This window comes from Eupeodes corollae, chromosome 3, assembly GCF_945859685.1.
Source record: "Eupeodes corollae chromosome 3, idEupCoro1.1, whole genome shotgun sequence".
NCBI classification, from domain to species: domain Eukaryota; kingdom Metazoa; phylum Arthropoda; class Insecta; order Diptera; family Syrphidae; genus Eupeodes; species Eupeodes corollae.
The window spans coordinates 76,076,153-76,095,043 of NC_079149.1; the positions used below are offsets into that span (position 1 = coordinate 76,076,153).

General features: G+C 29.7%; 1 protein-coding gene across 3 annotated transcripts in view; it reads left to right on the plus strand.

The window, feature by feature from the left end:
* The first annotated feature begins 367 nt into the window (after nt 1–367).
* LOC129952786 (synaptic vesicular amine transporter) overlaps nt 368–18,891 on the plus strand; it is a 73,270-nt gene continuing 54,746 nt past the window's right edge. Inside the window, exon 1 of one of the 3 annotated variants that reach the window (XM_056065609.1) lies at nt 368–814. The gene's annotated coding sequence lies outside the window, so the exon portion shown is untranslated. Of the gene's footprint in view, nt 815–1,659; nt 1,799–18,891 lie in introns of those variants that run through there. The other 2 variants (XM_056065608.1, XM_056065610.1) reach the window with 2 other exon arrangements.

Genomic DNA, 18,891 nt, shown 5'->3' on the forward strand with positions numbered 1-18,891 from the left:
GGATTTCTAAAATATTGTTTTAAATAAACTAAATAGATCAATTGAGCCTCGAAGACCGTTTCCAATTTTCTGACGAGAACATTAAACACATCCTACTAAAACAATAGGTACATCTAATATAAAAAGAGCTCAATTCAATTGTTGATGTTGTAAACTTACAGAATTGCAACAAAACTAATTACCTAGCTATTTTAATTATACGAGGTGCAAACAGCCCATTTAAAACGTAAAAAAGCGTACACCTACAGCTACCCGAAAGTAAACCTATTTCAAAGAAGATGAACTTGCAGCCATACCCGCTACGGCGCCACTTCTTAACCATCTTTTTCAATAAACACTCTAAACTACCTTCCTCAGTAACACAGTTTCTCAGTTATAATTTGCTACTCACGCTGCTATAATCGTCAATTTGCCGCCTATTTAGTTTGATAGAGTCGCTATCAGCTTGCTCCACGTCCACGTCAACGTCTGCGTCTCGTACTCGTCGTCGTCGATCCAAATCAACTTGAGCATTACATATTTCCCGAGAATTTATTTATCTAAAGCCGGCGGTGTTTTTGTAGTTACGTTATTTCTTCAAACATCTGACAGAGTCCGTGACAGTGAAAATATGCGCGCATTTCATGTGATGTCAATGTGATTTGACTAGAACTAACATATGTACATTCGTATATCTATAAGGACGATATTTTAATTAAGTGATTGTGTTTTGTTTATTTTTATTATTTTGATGACAGTAAAACCAAAAGTGAATGGACTATTATAAAAGAAGATCATTTAATCTTCTAATCATTACTTTTTTTACAATTGGTAGGTAGGTCTCCAAATATTTTGTTTCAATGTTTTACTAAATTATTCATTTAAACTTTAAGGAATAAAACATTTAGAAATGTCTGGGATTAGAAAAGCCGTTTATGAATTTGTATCACTTTATGGTTGATTAAACACAGTACTCACGGCCTTTTGAAATAATAGAAGATTTACACCTTTTTCTTTTTCTTTCTTAAGGTAGCAAAACGACAGTAACAGATGACAAAGATATGTAAAACATAAATATAATGCAAACGTAATATTACCTTATTTCCAAACATTAACAAATAAATACATGTGCCCATTAAAATATTTTCTTTTTTAAAGTTTCAATGTGTAAATAATCTATTAATTAAATATTTGTTTATAAAAACAAAAAAACGAACTGGTTTAAAATTAAGACTAGAATTGTCGAAATTAAAATGGTAATGTTATATAAAAATATTTTTTTTTCTTTTTATAGATGAGCTACTAACTTAAGCTTAGATTTCTTAGAATTTTCTTTAAATATAAATTAACAAAATATTAATTAAATTTAAATTATTAAAATTATTAATAATTATAGAATCGTGTATAAGTCCCACTCAATGCGTTTAACAACAGTTTTAACGTTTTTTGTTGCAAGTCGTAAATGGATATAATGAAAAGCTTATGGAAGTGTAGCGACGATAAGAAATAATTAAAGTCCCAGCTTGGAAAGAGACGGGTAAAAGTAAAATATATTAACTATCAGTTCGGGACCGCATCGTTATTAAAAAAAGACAAACAATTGTTTTCTTTAGGGAGTTACAATTTAAATTATAAATATATTTGTACAATATCACCTTAAAGTTCTTTCGTGTCGATTTTCTGAATTTATATTTTTTAATTTTTTTATTTTATTCTTAAGTGGGGTAATAATCATAAGAGCGGATCATTTAAAGTCAAGCTGTCCTGTTTTAACTGTATTTGTATAGGAGTTCATTATATAATTAGTTGTTACTGTTATGTAAGTTACATTAAAATGTCAAGCTTTACACAATTATAACCCATTGAAGTAGTGTAACTTTTAAGTAAAAACACGCAGGAAGTGTTTTGTTAGTTTTGAAATTTTTATTGAAAACAACGTCTTTTGAATTTCAAAAATAAAGAATTACTAAACCGAATAAAATTTAAATTTATCAATATCAATTATTGTGATGAATTCCCACTTTTTAAAAGATATAATGAAAAAAATAATCTTTTATTTGTTAAGATGTGAGTAGTAAAAATTTAAATTTTATAGACATATGTATGTAATTCTGTATAAATAAATAATCGAAATTAACTTTTTTTTTCGAAAAATGCTTCATAATAAAATGAGCGAATAACTTGATTGTCAATAATGTTTATTAATACAACATCTTTGAATTGTGAGGTTGATTTCTTTGGAGAAGATACATTTACAATACATTTTAGAAAATTAATTTTGTTCGTGTGTGTCTACTTTTTATTACGGCTTCAAAAACTAATAAATTAAATTAGAACAAAAAGTAAATCAGTTAGAAGATTATAAGGAGTAAGCAAATATACCTTTTAAATTCAATCTTTCTATCGAGGCATTATATTAAAACCAACTACCTATTTTGTGAAATAATTTATTGAAGTTTGTATTTTTTTAAACCTTTTAATTATATTTTTATAAATTAAAATACAGAATGCAAAGCAATGTTTCATAGAATATTGAAAACAATATATTTAATTCTTTCAATAGGGAAACTATCGTTATAATTTTTCGCAATATGTCACAAACTTTATTCCTAGATGAATACAATTTGCAGGTTATATATTTTTTTATTCGAAAGATACTTTCGTTGACCAATATGTTCTTTTTATTTTTTAAAACGTACAAATATACTTATACGCACGCACTTTTCTCTAAAAACATTTAAATTAGATGTTAGGAACCTTGAAACGTTGCCGTCGTGAAATTTCAACATTTTCAATTCGACAAATGGATTCGATTCTTCCTATGGGAAGTAAATATGCAAATGAAACAATTTATTACTATTATTATCATAAGCTTTTTATTGCCTTATCGTTTTAAATACATTTAAATATATCTTTAGATACAATTTTAAAAATTTTTTTCATTACAATTTCTACAAATTATTTGATAGAATGATACAAATTACAAATATTATTATAGAATTATATTCCCATAGGAAGTTATTGCAATGGGTCCGATTTGTCAAATTTAATTTTGACATTTCTCGACGTTTCAAGGTCCTTAGAGTCGAAACAAAAGATTTTTAGAAAGATGTCTGTGCGCGCGTGTGTACGTACGTTCGTACGTCCGTACGTTCGCGACGTTTTTTTCGTCCTCCATAGCTCAAGAACCAGAAGAGATATGGACTTCAAATAAATTTTGTTATATAGATAATAAAGCAGCAAGATGCAGAGAGGGCTCTCAAGACAATTGCGTGTGTGGTTTTTTTACCAGAGCAGTTTGAAAAAAAGGTGAATATTTTGGTTAACTCTAAATATCTTACGAACCAAAAACGATAGAGACTTGAATTAAATTTTATATAATAAACTGTAATGTGATACCAATAAATATATTTTTTGGAAAAATTCCATCTAATGGTTTATTTTATATATCGAAAAAACTGAAAAAAAAATTTGTCACCTACAAAATTTTAAGACTAAAATTTGATTTTATCTCCAAAACAATTTTGTGCAACGAAGAATAATGTTTTTGACATCTCATAAAATTTTGAGAAAAAAAGTTTTTTTTTTATAAAAAATAAAAATCAAAAAAAGACATTACTCAAAATAAAAAAAAATAAATATCGATTCAAATATCTTTTCAAAAGCTTGAAATTTGGACTTCAATCTTATTTTATCTTATAAGAAATATTGTTTTCAACATTCAGTAAAATTTTGAGAAAAATCGAATTGACAGTTTTTTTTTTACAAAAAATAAAAACCTGAAAAAAATGAATAAAAGTTGGTAAAAATTGATTTTCGACTCAAATATCTTTTCAAAACTTCAAGATATTAGCTTCTTATTAATTCTTACTCATAAGAAATATTGTTTTCAACAGTAGGACAAAGTTTGAGAAAAATCGAATTGACAATTTTTTTCCAAAAACAAAACCTAAAAAAAAATGTATAAAAGTTGGTAAAAATTGATTTTCGACTAAAATATCTTTTCAAAAATTGTAGTTATTGGCTTCAAACTAATTTTATCTTATAAAAAATATTGTTTTCAACATTCAGTAAAATTTTGAAAAAAAATTGAACAGGCAGTTCTTACAAAAAATTAAAAACATACAAAAGTTAACAAAAGATGGTAAAAATTGATTTTCGACTCAAATATCTTTTAAAAAATTTGAAATATTGGCTTCAAACTAATTTTATCTTATAGGAAATATTGTTTTCAACATTCTATAAAATTTTGAAAAAATCGAATTGAAAGTTTTTTTTTACAAAAAATAAAACTCTAAAAAAAAACAGTACTAAAACTTGGTAAAAATTTACTTTCGACTCAAATAGCTTTTCAAAAATTAAAAATATTGGCTTCAAACTTATTTTATTTCACAGAAATATTGTTTTCGATATTCAGTAATTTTTATATAAAAATCCAACAGTCCGTTTTTTCATAAAAAATAAAATCTACAAAAAATAGTTCGCAAATTTGGTAAAAATTGATACGAGTACAAATAGACAAACTTTTAAGCAAGACAAATCGACAGACGGGATGGGAAGTTATCAGTGTGGGTCACATCCCACCCTCTTTTTAATTATATAATGGAAAAGTAAGATAATGATATTTTAATGTTTGGTTATTTATTTTTTAAATTTTTATTATTAGTTTTTGGCGTAAGCCTCCCAATTTTCGTTTATTTGGCAACGATCTTCGCTTCATCTCTTGTTCGGTCGGCCTGTTCGTCTCATGCTTTCCGGTCTCCGTTTTGTTGCTAACTTTGTCCATCTTTGATCCTGTAGTCTTGAAATATGTCCAGCCCAACTCCATTTTTAGCTTTTGGTCCTATACATCACGTCAATTGTTCGAGTAGTGTTTCGGATGTCTTCATTTCTTATCGTTTCACTGGGTCCTATTCTGAGGATCCTTAGCTGGTCAAGAGATTTCGTAGTCAAGCTCAGGCTTTGTAGTCCATAAGTAAGCACCGGCAAAATAGCAGTCGAAGAGATATTTTCGTGTTACTACACTTTGGTCCAGATCTAAAATCTGTTTGAGGCTCCAGAATTGTTTCCAGTTGTTTGTGATGCATCTGTTGATTTCTTTTTTTTCTTGGTCCTTAAAAGATTTAAGTTGTCCCAAGTATATGTAGTCCTCTATGTATTCTATTTTTTCATGGTCCAGAAATATCTTCTCTGATGTGGTTTGTCATCACTTTTGTGTTTGATTTGTTGTTTTGATTTGTAGTCCATAGTTTCTGCACAAGCTAGTAAGTTCTGTTGTCATTTTTTGTATATGTTTAGCTTTTGTAGATATTAGTACTATATCGTCCGCAAATCTTAGGTTGTTTAGAAGTTGTTGTCCACATATCCTTATACCATATTTTGTCTTTCAGTTCATCTTTTGAAAAATATCTTCTAAGACTGCACTAAATAGTGGTGGTAAAAGTGGGTCTCCTTGTCTGACGCCTCTTGTTATTTTAAATTTATTTTTTAGTATTTATTAATCATGATTAGCTAATATTGTAAGAACATAAATTCTTATTTATAATATAGCTTTAAAGTGTACAGCAGCTACAGCATTTTGTATCACAATAAATATAAGTTAAAATGTTAAAACATCAAATTACAAAAAGAAAGAAAGAGAATAATAATAACAAAAATATTAATAAGAATAGGTACTCGTACTTATAAAATTTTATAAAAAGATGAATTTAAAAAATGTATTATTAATTGTTTTAATTGTAATTAATTGCTAAGTTAAGTACAGTTTTAATTCGGACCAAAACTTGAGCGAACCGATTTGGGTTTAGGAATCTTATCTCATTATAAAGGTATTTAGGTTTGCGGGTTTGAAAAATATCAGAGAAAAAAGTTATAGTTCGATATTTAAGAAAATTTGTAAATGTAATTCCGAGATATTGAATCACGTAATTGGATATTCGATCAAAACGTCGAAGTCCATAAACATATCGAACAGCACAGTTAAATACGACACAGTCAACGTAAGTTAATAAAGGCAGAAACAACTGATTTTTATTGGAATTAAATATTGAGATGGCCAAAGCATACGAAGGACACTATAACACTTACCCACAGTTCTATTGATATGGTCCTCCCAAGTCAGGGTCTTATTTATTCTTCTTAAATCTTCATTAATACATGCAACGTAGTGTTCAATCATCCCTAAGGCACAACTTATTTACAGATGAGTGTCGTCGGCATACATGCGAATGGAACAATTTTTTACAATTTTAGGCAACTCGTTCACATACATTGAAAAGAACAAGGGGCCTAGTATTGACCCTTGTGGAACACCATTCGCTACAGATAAGAAGATCGATTTTTGTTGATTATGTTCAACCGACTGTTCACGTTCTGTTAAATAAGAAAACAATTGATAGACTGCAGATTTGAAATAATTTGAGAGCTTAAGGCAAAGAATGTTGTGATTTACCATATCGAAGGCCTTAGAGAAATCGAGAAGAATTAGAAAAATAACGTTGTCCATATCAACTGCTTTTCTGATAGCCTCAGAAACACTTAACAAGGCAGTCAAGCAGCTATTTTTCTTTCGAAAGCCGGATTGTCTTGAGGTCAATAAGTCAAACCGTGTTTGAAACTCGTTTATTTGCTTTTGAAGTATTTTCTCAAAAACTTTCGACAAGAAAGGCAATATAGATATAGGTCTAAACTCATCTCCTTTGGAATTTTTTCGTATAGGAATAACCTTTGCTTTTTTCCATAGAGAAGGAAATTCACGTGTTCTTAAAATGGAGTTAAAAATGAGTGTGATGAATGGTAGCAAGGTAGGGAGAACAATTTTTAGAACTTAGGGGGCATCATATCGAGTCCTACAGCGTTAGATTTTATCGATAGAAGGGCCTCAACTACATCCTCCGGGGTAATGGGAGAGAAGTCGAAAAGGGGTGTATTAGGCCTAGCATTTGATAAATTATTCTCCGATGAATTAACCCGGTCTGTAAAATGCTAGGTGCCTGTCGTGCTTGAGACGAAAGATAAGTTTAGGGCATTTTTGTCAAGCAAATCTGTATGTATTCCTATGTTTTTCAGATTCTTCCAAATCTCTTTGCTTTTCCCAATGCGGCATTGGAACGTGTTGAATATGTTTAAGCTTTGGCCTTGCGTATCTCCTGAATAATTTTGTTTCGCAGTTTGGAATAATTTACATAAAACTGTTAATGCGAAATAATTTCCAGCGTTTCAAGAATAAATCTCTTTTTTTAATGAGAGAGAGAATACTTCTCGTTATCCACGGTTTGCTACTTGGACTGAAAGTTTTAGTTCTTAGGGGCACATGACTATAATAAAGTTCATCAATTTTGTCAGTAAAAAATTCAACCTGCAAAGAGGGCGAAGAAATATCTAACAATGAGTTCCAACTTACAGTATTAAGATTTTGTTCCAAGGTGGCGGCGTAGTTCAAATTACGGGAATCCCTGTATTCGATGGTATGGTTTTGCCTATGTCTTTCAACGTGGAAATCATAAACTAAGAAAATAAGGTCGTGTTTTAAAAAACCTGTAGCAGATAGTTGATCGTAGTGAATAACTTTATTTCGATCGCATACTAAAAATAGATCCAACAATGAAGGATTACCATTATTAGGGAAATTTGTAGGCTCAGATGTGTTTACAGAAAATAGATTAAGCGTCAGAAATTGGTCATACAAGTTATTTTCCTCTAAGATATTGCAATTGAAATCACCACTTAGGATTATGTTAGAGTACGAAATTGAAACCTCTTTTAAAGTAGAGATAAGAGGAGAAATAAAAACGGTTCTGTTGGGTCGATATACTGTTCCCACTAAAATTTTTTCTTCACCATTCGAAATTTCTACGAAAGCGAATTCCATTTCACTTTCGTTACAAGATTTTAATGTTTCTTTGACATACACGGCCACTCCCCCACCTCTGCAGCGTACTCTATTTGAACGATATAAATTATGACCTGTGAGAGAGCATATGTTGTTGTTTTGAGATTCAGAAAGCCAAGTTTCAGATACACAAACCACGTCAACCGCAGAACCTTCAAATGTAAAGCGAAACTCGTCAATTTTACATATCAAACTTTGTGCATTGATGTGAGATACTCTAAGGCCAGTTTGATGTCCACTCAAAATATGGTGCTTAAATTAAGATCATCCATCGCAAATGAACACAATAAAATTCAAAGTGCACAAAGAAAAAACAAAGAAGATTTACTGTATGCTAAATTGTATATATTATTGAAGTTGTAAAGCTTATTAAAGACAGTAATAAAAAATATAATAGAAATGAGAAAGTAATGTTACAAATAAGAGATGAAAGTAAAAAAATGTATAGAGTAAAAGCAGAAATTAAAAAAAAAATATATATATATATATATTATAAGTAGGTATTTAAATATTAAACATTATATTTCAGAGTTGGCAATATATCCTCCAAACATTCGATCAGTTGAGCATCTTCATTCATTAGTCGCTTGATGTAAACAACTCCTCTCGAAACAAACACAGTGCATAGTTTTTTTGCTTTCTCAGAGACATTGCATGCTGTTATATTGACAGGTTGTTTTTCGTTAAAGCCTCTCCTCTTGTGGAGTTTATGTCAATGTCTTGCAAACATAGCTCTTTATTATTCACTTTTCGAAAAAGAGCAACTGACTTCAATACATAATTTCGATCATACGGTGCGTTACGTCCTGTACTCACTGTTTTTATTTGTGCTACATTATTTTTGTATATGTTTTTGATAGTTCTTATAACGTTTGGGTCCATATTTTGATTTTCTAGGGATGTCCATATTGTTTCGTGTTCAACGCAGTCAAATGCTTTACTGAAGTCCATGGAAAAAAAGTATATTGGTTGTTGAAAATCATTGCATTGTTCTATTAGTTGATTCATCGTCTGTAGGTGGTCTGTTGTTGAGAAACCTTCTCTGAATCCAGCTTGTTCCCTAGGTTGTTTATTGTTAAAATCTTGTTTGATGTTCCTGTAGATTGTTTTTGAAAACAGCTTATAAATTGTCGAAATGTTACTTATAGGTCTATAGTTGTTCAAATCGTCTTATTTTCCTTTTTTTATGTATAAGTGTAATGGTTGTTTCTCTCCATTGCTTAGGGATTAGCTGAGTTCTTATGATTTCGTTAAACATAAATGTTAAGATTTAAGAAAGCGATTCTTTCCCATATATTACCATTTCTGCAGAGATTCCATCATTTCCAGTGCATTTGTCCTTTTTCAAATCGTCTCTGGTCCTTTCAATATTTTCTTGGCTAAACATGAGAGTTTGCGTTGTTAGGAGATTGATATTTATGTTTTTCATATTTTCTTCTTCGGTTACATCTTTGGGCGAGGAGGATAGATTTCGAAGAACTAAGTAGCATTTTTCGTTTAACTCTTTTCTATTTGTTATGTTGCTGCCATTTTGGCTTTTTAAGCTAATAATCCAATTCTGTTGACTGTTAAGTAATGATTTTGTTTTCCTTATTGATTTAGTTTGTCTAATCGTATCTCTAGCTATTGTTTCGTTGAACTTGTTCATATCTTTCCTTATTTATCGTTTGATAGTTTTTCTTAATTCTTTTAGTTCAGTTTTTCTTGGTCAAGTAATTGTTGCTTGGTTCGTAGAGTATCTCTTCTTGAGATTAAGATTTTTGTATTGTTGGATAATTTATCTTTTGATGTTTTGGTGTCCATAATTGATAGTTTTGCAGGGTTTTTCTATGATTTTTCCTAATTCGTCATATATGCTTTGTATCTCACGCTTTGAAGTTGATAATTGATTTATCTTTGCTGTCAATGTTTGGTTATAATCTACTATTTTTTGGTCGGGAATCATTTTTGGGATGAAATGGACTTGTCGGTTCCTTTTCAGTGTCTTATGGCTTATAATGATTTCTGTTCTTACTAATCTGTGGTCCCTGTCGAACTTTACGTTGTTGAGCACGGATATGTCTTTGATTGTCTCAATTTTGTTGGTCAGAATCAAGTCTATTTCATTTTTTATTTAACCATTCGGTTGTCCTTTTTCTTAAAAAACGAGTTACCAAATTTCAAATTCATCTCTTCGATCGATCGTATTACCCTTTCTCCTCTTTCGTTTCTTTCTCCATATCCGTAGGGTCCTTCTTCGTTTTGTCTCTTTCCAAGCATAGCGTTAAAGTCTCCAATCACATACATTACTTCTGATTTGGTATTTTTTATATATTTCCTCTAAGTTTTTGTAGAACCTTAGCATCTCTTCGTCATCAGCTTTTTCTGTTGGTGCATATACTTGAATTGTCATTTTGGTGTTTTTTATATTCAATTGTATGCTGCACTTTCTTTTATTATGTAGCTTGATGTCAGTTATTTTTGCTTTAAGTTCTTTTTTAATAAGGAATCCAACAACGTAGAGGCCTTTAGTTTCTCCTACGCAGCAAAAGATATCATGTTCATTATTTATTATTTTTTGTCCTAGTAATCTTGTTTCTGATAGTCCTATAATGTCACATTTAATTTTCTCCAGCGCTTTTCTCAATTCCTTCTGTTTCTTCATCTGAGGAAAGTGTCCTGTCATTGAAAGTACAGATCTTTAGAGTTCCGTGTTGGTTTTTGTGGGTACAGTTTTCTGTTTCATTGTTCTAATATGGGGGGTGTTGATCTACTCTTCCCACGGTGATCAACCTGGCTGGGATTGATTTTTGTTGTGTTATACATAGTTGAATGTGGGATTTATATATAATAAACCAAGTTCATGACGGTAAAGACTCTATTTACAAACAGTCCTTATATTTTAAAATGTACCTGTGAAATAAGTTTGTCTTCAAAAATATAAAAGCCTTTTAAATAATCAAGAAAAACCTTGATGTGTTAAATTTTTTTTTTTTTTTGAAAATCTTAAGAGCGGTTTTGTTTTTAAAGTAATTTTGTATATGTTTTATTTTATTAATTTTATTTTAAAAATAATTTAGTATGCAGTTACTTAAAAGCTGTTAATTTACTTTTTAAATTTGATTTTTGTAGAAAATAATGACCAATTTTCGAAATATTGAATTTTGAAAAAAAATATATTCTTTTTAAATCCAAAAAAAAAATTACATTCTTGGTTATCAAGTTGTTTTAAGACAATAATTTCTGCTCGTGCAGAAAAAAATTATTATAATAGTTTTTTTTTTAATTTAATTTAATTTGAGTTTGAATTTTTGTACGAGTGCAAAACTTACCATATAGGTCCTTTATGTTATGTTATTCGTACACATGTTACATAAGCTTTAATTTGTCATTTCTTTTCAACAAGTTTACCCATTTTCGGGCTCAAAGCAAATATAGTAATGAGATAGCTTACAAATGGTAACTAAAACTGAGCTGAGTAGAACTGCCCAATATTATTAAAACTGATTTTGTAAATTCGAGATATTTCAGCAAGAATTTGAATCAGAAAATTCTGACTCTAAACTCGATAAATAATATCAGCCCGGGTTTTGTAAAATTATTATATTTTGCATTGAAATTACATGCAAAATAAAAAAAATATGTAAACAAACAATTTAAGATTGAGTTAAAGGGTTAATTTTATGGTTTTGAATTTGAAAATTGTTAGAAATCAGTAAGGTAAATCAGTATTCCTATAGCATCGGTCCTCCCCAAGACTTTTAATAGGTCTTAATCTCTCGCACCATTAAAGCAATCTTAACTGACACGGGGTAGATTGTCACTCCATCTCTAGTTCGATCGTCATGTTGATCTTTTGCTTTCCGGTTTCCATTTTGTTGTAATCTCCGTCCATCTTTGATCTTGAAATATATCTTTCTTAACTCCATTACGAGCCTTTTGATATTACGTTTATTTTTCCCTTGTTGAAGCTTTAACACTCCACTTCAACTGAATACGCACAAACATATGAGCATTTTTTTCCCAATAATGCGCATTTTCCTGTAATCTGTTGATGCTTCAAGAAGTTAGAAAAAAAATACAAAAATTATCCAAATAAAACTGCAAGTTTGAAATTTCTGATGTAAAATTATACTACAAATGGGTGGATCTACATGCCTTTGTAGTATTTTAAAACCTAAAATGGAATTCTGTAGACACTGATACAATTGACCGAAGTTTTAATGGCGTTTACTCTTACTTAAACGATAAAGACTCGTACCTGCATCACATTATTTTGGTTCTGTTGCAAAAATAAAACTAAAAAGAGGCTGGGATGCGACCCACACTGATAACTTCCCATCCCGTCTGTCGATTTGTCTTGCATAAAAGTTTGTCTACATCTACTCGTATCAATTTTTACCAAATTTGCGTACTATTTTATGTAGATTTAATTTTTTATGAAAAAACGGACTGTTGGATTTTTATATAAAAATTACTGAATATCGAAAACAATATTTCTGTAAAGTAAAATAAGTTTGAAGCCAATATTTTTAAGTTTTAAAAAGATATTTGAGTCGAAAATAAATTTTTACCAATTCATTTTTTTTAGGTTTTTATTTTTTGTAAAAAAAATTGTCAATTCGATTTTTCTCAATATTTTTCAAAATGTTAAAAACAATATTTCTTATAAGTTAAAATAAGTTTGAAGCCTGAATTTCAAGTTTTTGAAAAGATATTTGAGTCGATATTCAATTTTTACTAACTATTAGTAATGTTTTTTTAGATTTTCATTTTTATAAAAAAAACTGTCAATTCGATTTTTCTCAAAATTTTATGAGATGTCAAAAACATTATTCTTCATTGCACAAAATTGTTTTGGAGATGAAATGATATTTTAGTCGTAAAATTTTGGAGGTGACAAATTTTTTTTGAGTTTTTTTGATTTATAAAAAAAACCGTTAAATGGATTTTTTTAAAAAAAAAGTATTTGTTTGATATCACGTTACAATATATTATATAAGATTTAATTCAAGTATCTCGCGTTTTTGGTTCTTAAGATATTTAGGGTTAACCAAAATTTTCATCTTTTTTTCAAACTGCTATGGTAAAAAAACCACTCATGCTTTCACTTTCTTAAGAGCCCTTTCTGCATCTTTCTGCCTTATTATCTGTATAACAAAATTTATTTGAAGTCCATATCTCTTCTGGTTCTTGAGCTATGGAGTCCGAAAAAAACGTCGCGAACGTACGGACGTACGAACGTACGTATACACGCACGCACAGACATCTTTCTAAAAATCTTTTATTTCGACTCTAGGGACCTTGAAACGTCGAGAAATGTCAAAATTTTCAATTTGACTAATCGGACCCATTACAATAACTTCCTATGGGAAGTTAAAAATTGGTATAAAGTTGCTCAACAGTTTTAAGAGTTATTAATAATTTACGCCCTATTAAACGAACCAAACTTAAGAAAAATCGCGTTCCGTGAAGAATAACGGAAAGTGAAGCCTGTTAAATTTTTATGATTCTGATGATTTCATGGTTTTAGAAAATAAAAAGAGGCTGGGATACTACCACACTGCTAACTACCCATCCGGTCTGTCAATTTGTTCTGCTGAAAACATTAACAAAACATTCATATGAATGTTTGTTGTTTTGTATTTTGTTAAAAAATTGTCAGTTGAATTTTTATACGAAATCAACTAAAATTGGCAACAATATTTTGCATATGATGAAATAGTTTGGTTTCAAAATCCTTTTGTTAATTAGAAGTTTTGTCGAAAACCAATTGTAGTAGCGTTTCTTGAAAGTTTTTATTTCTTATGTAAACAAATACAGATAAGATTTTTTCTAAATTTATCACAGAATGAAATCATTTTGAAGTTAATACCTTCATTTATTAACGAAATATCGAGAATCAAACATCAATTTTTATAAATTTTGAATTTAAGATCTTATAGTACGTTTCCACCAAAAAATAATCCGAGATTTAAGGCAAATGATTTAAAATAAATCATGAGGTGTTTCCACCAAAGAAAAGGAGATTAATCCAATCGTTATTAGTTTTATTTTATTATTGTACCTATGTATTTATTATTTTTGTATACTTACATTTTATTTCGTTTTTGATTTCTTTCGTTTTCGTTTTTGAGTTGTTTATTGTTTATTGTTTTCAATTTGAATCGTAATGGTGAGGCAATAAACAAAATTGGCGTTTAAATGGGTCTGTTCAACAATTATTCTCCGAAACAAAAGTTTGTTTGATTTGACAAACTAATGTTTCCAAGTAGATTTCAATGAGTTTTATTTGAAATCTTTATTTGAGGAGATTAAAATTTCTATTGTAAATCTGTGAGATTTCAAGGAGATTTGTGACAAATCTAGCTAAATCTCGGTTTAGTGCCCGGTGGAAACGTAGTATTAATTTATATGAACAAATCTGACTGTCAGATTTTTATTATTTTTACAAAATGTCGAAAACAATATTTTCTATATCATTAAAGTAGTTTAAAGCCAATATCTTTAATTTTTGAAAAGATATTTGAGTCCAAAATCATTAGTAATGTTTTTTTTTCTTAGGTTATTATTTTTGTAATTAAAAAGTCAATTTTATTTTTCTTTAAATTTTACTGAATTTTATTATTGTTCACATTTTTGATTTATAAAAAAAAACTGTTTGTTGATTTTATTTCAAAATTGTATTAGTTTGGTATTACTGCATAATTCATGCCCTTACTAATTTACAGAATGATTAAAATTGAAGGTGGAAGTTCCAACTACAAAACCTAATAGAAACTAATTGTATTCGAGTTCCACTAACAATTTAAATGTTTGTATCTTATCAGTTTACTTAAAAAAAGTCTTATAGTTTATAGTAGAATGCAAAGTGAAGAAAAATTAGACGCTGTTTTTGGATAATTCTTTGTACATTTTTATCTTAGCATCTTAAGAAAGTAGTTAGTATCAATAGAACGGAGCAAAGTATTTTCAAAAATGTTTGTGCTTATTCAGTTGAAGCAAAGTGTATCTTTCTTGTTCATTTTATCCTTACTAGGATTTTTATTTATATTTTACTTCATCCATACAAAATCTTGTATACTCAAAAGCTACAATCTGATTATGCCGCCAAAATCGTGTGCCCGTCGTTCTCACTCGAGCTCTACGTCAGTGATTTTTGTCTGTGGGGATACTTAGCGTCAAAAGTACATACGAACATAAACCTCGAGACCTAGAAGCTCTAAAAACTGACCACTATGTTGATTAAAGTGAACGATAATTTTGGGCCTTCGTACTTTCATCGTAAATGAGGGTCACCTTTTAAACGATGTTATCTTCAAAACTAAAAAGCTTTCAAATTAAATAAGTACATTACAAAAATTGCACTTCTTTCGAATTCAATCAAGATCGTTTTACTAAGTTGTCTAGAGGTGACGCTGTTACGATCTATAATCGTTTCGGTTTCCGTGCATATGTGCACTCATAACAAAATAAAAAAAGAGGCTGGGATGCGACCCACACTGATAACTTCCCATCCCGTCTGTCGATTTGTCTTGCTTAAAAGTTTGTCTTTATGTACTCGTATCAATTTTTACCAAATTTGCGAACTATTTTTTGTAGATTTTATTTTTTATATGAAAAAACGGACTGTTGGATTTTTATATAAAAATTACTGAATATCGAAAACAATATTTTCTGTGAAATAAAATAAATTTCAAGCCAATATTTTTAAGTTTTGAAAAGCTATTTGAGTCGAAAGTAAATTTTTACGAAGTTTTAGTATTGTTTTTTTTTTTTAGTTTTATTTTTTGTAACAAAAACTGTCAATTCGATTTTTTTTAAATTTTACCAACAATATTTCTTATGAGATAAAATTACTTTAAAGCCAATACTTAAAATTTTTAAAGAGATATTTGAGTCAAATATCAATTTTTACCAACTTTTGTACATTTTTTTTAGGTTTTTATTTTTTGTAAAAAAAATGTCAATTCGATTTTTTTCAAACTTTAATTAAATGTTGACAGCAAGATTTTTTGAAAGATAAAAGTAAATTAAAGCCAATATCTCAAAGTTTTGAAAAGATATTTGAGTCGAAAATCAATTTTTACCAACTTTTATACATTTTTTTTTAGGTTTTTATTTTTTGTAAAAAAAACTGTCAATTTGATTTTTTTCAAACTTTAATTGTATGTTGACAACAAGATTCTTTGAAAGATAAAAGTCAATTAAAGCCAATATCTCAAAGTTTTGAAAAGATATTTGAGTCGAAAATCAATTTTTACCAACTTTTATAATTTTTTTTTTTAGGTTTTTATTTTTTGTAAAAAAAACTGTCAATTCGATTTTTTTCAAACTTTAACTGAATGTTGACAACAAGATTTTTTGAAAGATAAAAGTAAATAAAAGCCAATATCTCTAAGTTTTGAAAAGATATTTGAGTCGAAAATCAATTTTTACCAACTTTTATACATTTTTTTTTTAGGTTTTTATTTTTTGTAAAAAAAACTGTCAATTCGATTTTTTTCAAAATTTTTCAGAATGTTGAAAACAATATTTCTTATAAGATAAAATAAGTTTGAAGCCTGAATTTAATGTTTTTGAAAAGATATTTGAATCGATATTCAATTTTTACGAACTTTGAGTAATGTTTTTTTTAGATTTTTATTTTTTATAAAAAAAGCTGTCAATTAGATTTTTCTCAAAATTTTATCAGATGTCAAAAACATTATTCTTCGTTGCACAAAATTGTTTTAGAGATAAAATCATATTTCAGTCGTAAAATTTTGGAGGTGACAAATTTTTTTTTTCAGTTTTATTGATTTAAAAAAAAAACCGTTATATTGATTTTTTTCAAAAAATATACTTGTTTGGTATCACGTTACAATCCATTATATAAAATTTAATTCAAGTCTCTAGCGTTTTGGTTCGTAAGATATTTAGGGTTAACCAAAATTTCCACCTTTTTTTCAAACTGCTATGGTAAAAAAACCACCCACGCAATTTTCTTGAGAGCCCTTTCTGCATCTTTCTGCCTTTTTATCTGTATAACAAAATTTATTTGAAGTCGATATCTCTTCTGGTTCTTGAGCTATGGACGACAAAAAAAAACGTCACGAACGTACGGACGTACGGACGTACAAACGTACGTACACACGCACGCACAGACATCTTTCTAAAAATCTTTTATTTCGACTCTAGGGACCTTGAAACGTCGAGAAATGTCAAAATTATCAATTTGACAAATCGGACCCATTACAATAACTTCCTATGGGAAGTTAACAAAACAGTAAACATAAAATTTTACAACACAATTAAAAAAAATAAAGTAGTTTTTGCCTGTTTTAGGTTGTAGTCTGCTCTACACGTATCCATGAAGATGATCTTTGCTTGTATTTCGTATTTATTCCTAGTATTTACATCTAATATGTGGATATGATATCGTAAAACGTTTGTGTCAAGTTTGTGTCATTCGTGTTTAATATTTTGATTACGTAATCTGCTTATGATTTTTGAGTTTTATGTAGTAAACAAGAGATAATCTAGTATTTAGGTTTAACGAATAGTAGTCTTAATGTGCTGAAAGTACTTTACTTTGTCTTCTGCAAACAGAAGTTCTTTAATGGTAATTCTGTCAATTTTAATCCCAAAAGGTAGTTTTTCATTTACATCCCCGATAAAAAGTGCAAACAGCAAAGGACTAAGAGTGTCTCACTCCCACCTTAGTTTGGAACCATTCATACAGAACTTCACGAGCCCACGTACATACCTTCTAGAAGGATTTTTATAACTTTTCCAAATGTATGTGACATTCCTTTGCAATATAATATTTACAACAATGGCCTTCTATCATTTTCTTCCCTGAGATGCTAGGTACAAATATGTATGTGATTGGAACTCTTTCAACATTTGTGTGTTTGATCCAAGTTGTAAGGCGCGGATAAGTTTTATCATTTTTCTCGTGTATTGCAAATATCAACGCCTTCTTAAACTCTCAAGGGACAACGCCACCGCGCCGCTCTCGAAAATGTAATTGATAAGACTTGTTACAGTATGAAAAATGAATACATAAATTAGGTGGCGCAATAGTCCGTCGAAAACTAGAGCCTAGTAACTTACAACTCTCAACCATTCCTGTGCTCGAGCTTTGTTGTCAGCGATGGAGGAAACCTATTGTTTTGAACCGAATCCGAACGGCTAATTTGAGAAATCAATTTTCATGACAAGAATTACTCTTGGAGAATTTGTCAATTCCTCGGAAGAGGCAGTACCCGTGAAAAAAAAAAATTAAATTTTTTTTAAATTATTTTGTGTGTAATTATTTTATTTTGTGCCACCATGCCTATTCTAATTAAAAATAAACCCTTAAAAACTATAAAACAATTATGTAAACCCGCCAAGGCTTAAAACCCCATCCCGACTACCCACTATCAAGTGCCGATTGAAGCTACCAAAACTGGTTCTCCTGCTGCACCCTATCAGTTCAGACCTACTGAACCGAAGGAGCTCTGCTCCGCCTCGTGCCGATTGTACATGAGTCGCCTACCCACAGTTCGTCGTCTGGCATGGTAGATAAGCTGAACTGCCAATCTAGAAAGTCCAACGCACTAACCATTATGCCACGGGTAGTACAGTTTTTATTCTTATAAAACGCTCTAGGAGTGCGATCCAAATCGGGTGCTTTGCCATCTTTGATATCTTTTATCACTGCGTATATTTCTGCAACTGTGATTTGTGTTTCCAAAAATCTTCGAAGCCAGTAGAACCAGATTGGGCCGAATTCGAAGAACTAAGTGCATGAACAATGTTTTAAAGTGATCACCCAAAGCAGCAGCATCTAGGGTTTTGCTTATGGTGTAACTCGTTCAATTAATGCTACGAACTTGTTTCCAGAAAACAAATACATTTGTGCTGTTTGTTAAATTGCTTGCTATTCTGCATGGGTCTTCTTTTTACTCCAACATAATATTTTATAAAATTTAATAGCATCATTGTAACATCATCTAACCTAAATTATTCACCATTGCTTTTTCGATCGATCGATTACAGATGACAGTTAAAAA